This window comes from Etheostoma spectabile, chromosome 17 (assembly GCF_008692095.1).
Source record: "Etheostoma spectabile isolate EspeVRDwgs_2016 chromosome 17, UIUC_Espe_1.0, whole genome shotgun sequence".
NCBI classification, from domain to species: Eukaryota; Metazoa; Chordata; class Actinopteri; order Perciformes; family Percidae; genus Etheostoma; species Etheostoma spectabile.
In genome coordinates, this window is record NC_045749.1 from 1869364 (window position 1) to 1872165 (window position 2802).

Consider the following 2802-nt stretch of genomic DNA (forward strand, 5'->3'; position numbering starts at 1 on the left):
TCGCTTAGAGAGGAGAGGCTTACCCCTTTGGTTTTTCCTTACCATTACAAAATTTTAACAAGTCATTTTGGACACCACCTAAGCCAAAATAAGTGTAAAATCACACACACATACATACACACACACATACACACATACATACGTACAGTACATACGCACACTTACATACATTGCAAAAGTAACTACATTTACATATTGTGAATCGTTTTTTGAATCAAGAATCGTTTTTGAGTTGAAAATCGATATGGAATCGAATCGTGACCATTTCTGAATCGTACGCCCCTAATTTTTGTAGTATTTCTGTTGGACCTATTAAGGTTGTACAGCAGATGGACACACTATCAGCAACAACTTAAAATTGTGATCCAAAAAGAAGCAGGGAGTCGAACTACATTGCCCGAGGGCTCAGCTCTCTTCTGGTCACAACGGCGCGGTAAAGCCAGTTCAATACGGCCCCGCTATCAGTCTCCCACTCCACTGTCCCCTCACTCAGGAACAAGACCCTCAGATACTTAAACTCCTTACTCGGGGTAAACAATCATTCCCTAATAGGCAACTCATTGGTTTTGATGTGTGCAGTTAAATTCTGACGTCTAAATACTTTTAAATACTGTTTACTGTCTACTGACATTAATTGAATTACGGTTAAATTTATAGCAAACATCACAGTAAGATGTGTCAAACAGCGTATGAGGTGTTGGATGCAGTCCATAAATACGACCTGCCTTTCTGCCAAATAGTTTATTCTAAAATGTATTAATCTGCAAGATGATGGTAACCTGTTACCAGACCTGAGAACAGTGATTAATCCCAAATCCAGAAACATTTACTGGCTTTCTCAGTTCCTTTACTGTCACAGCACCACTGACACCATCTCATTTAAATAAATGGGTGAAAAAAGGCTTTGCACAGTAAACATGAAACTCCAGAGTGGTTTTGCAGCCACCGCTACTGTATGAAGCTTAATATTCAGCCCAAAATCTATATTTGAAGTAGGCAAACCCTAAATTCATTGAGATCCATCAAAGTGGGGATAGAATGGGGGCAAACTGGAGAGTTTAACTATTCATAGTAGCATGTAGGTCATAACTGCAACAATCCTGCTGGACCAATGTTTGTGTCACTGTTAGTTATTTATATTCATTGCAAAAAAAAAACATGTAGTAGAAAGCAAACCAAAAAAAAAACGGACACACAAGCGATGCAGCTGTAAAACAAGGTAAATGACTGTATACCTGTGAACGTGATGAGTGTGTGCAGATACAGATACAAATATTTGGTTATTTAAAAATCCGATATTTCGATATATCGGCCGATAGTTACAGTTACACGCTGTCAGCTTCTTCCCAGTTCAGTCCATATTTCAGACTCCCTCTCATGGTCGTTTCATATCAGATGCCATTAAGAAGGCACATCAGAGGCTATATTTTTTGAGGTGTCTTAAGAAATATGGTTATGTCTCTTAATATTCTAAAGGAATTCTACCTTGTACAAATTGAGAGTATATTGACAGGTAACATTGTAGTGTGGTTTGGTAGGACTACTTCACATGACGTACTTTCGGACAAGGTGGTCAAAACTGCATCTAAAATCACGGGTTCCACTTGAACCATTGCAACATATTTACTGGAAACGTAGTACTAAGAAGGCACGTAGTATTATGCGGGATTCTAATCATCCTGCACACAACCTCTTCTCCCACCTTCCATCAGGGAGACGGTTGCAGAGTATCCCAACGCGCACATCAGTTTTAGGGATAGTTTTTTATCTCAGGTAATCAGGTTGTTGAATGATAGCGCAGCAGGAAGGAGGGCTGGTCTGTGTTTAGTTACTTAGCCACTGTTTATTTTGGTGGTTAAATGGTTTTATGTTTTTAACATATTATTGTTATTGATTGTTATGTTGACTGGTGCTGAGAGAGTGCAATAGGGCATACTGTATTTCATTGCTGTGGTACTTGTACTAAAGTGCATATGACAATAAATTTCGAACTTCTTTACTATATATCTATATATTATAGATGTACTGTATATGTCTAATATTCTGTATAAATACCTTTTACATTCCTGTTTCTCTTTTTCATCTGTACTCTTATTTTTGTGTTTCATTCTTTTTCGGTAACTTAAGTTTGAGCTTAAAAACTCATCAGTATTTATATATATAATTTTCATGTATAGTTATATGTATTTATATATATAAATACACTACCGGTCAAAAGTTTGAGGTCACTTAGAAATTTCCATTGCACTCCCTTATAGACAGAATAGCAGCTGAGATCAGTTGCATTGTTTTTTAACCAGAGCAGTTTTCAGATTACATTATGTTCTTACATAATTGCAAAAGGGTTCTCTAATGTTTTCTCAGTTTTTTTAAAGGATATTGTCAGACTAATTTCATTATCAAGAATAGACAGAGATCACTGAAGTTATATGAAAGTTCATTTTTACTTGTAAACACAAGGAGACAGTTTCCACCCTACAGAACGGTAGAGAAAATGCCCAACTGGAATCTCTCAACAGTCGCTTATTCATACAAAGTGGACGTTAATATGGAGTCATAATAAAGGGGATGTTAATAACAAAGTGGATGTTGGTCAGTTTATGTCATTGAGTCTTGAGCCTTTGGAACATTAGATGAATGGTTGCTGATATTGAGCAGATATTGCATTAAAGACCAGCCCCCCCACTCAGATCAGCTGGTATTCTGTCTACAATGGAGTGGTATGGAAATTTGAAAGTGACTCCAAACTTTTATATATACTTATATATATATATATATATATATATATATATATATATATAT

The 2802-nt window shown here is 36.4% G+C and overlaps 1 protein-coding gene across 4 annotated transcripts in view; it reads left to right on the plus strand.

Annotated features, from left to right (window-relative positions):
- The window catches only part of pcgf5a (polycomb group ring finger 5a), a 26590-nt gene that overhangs the window by 2188 nt on the left and 21600 nt on the right, over nt 1-2802 (plus strand). The window lies entirely within an intron of this gene.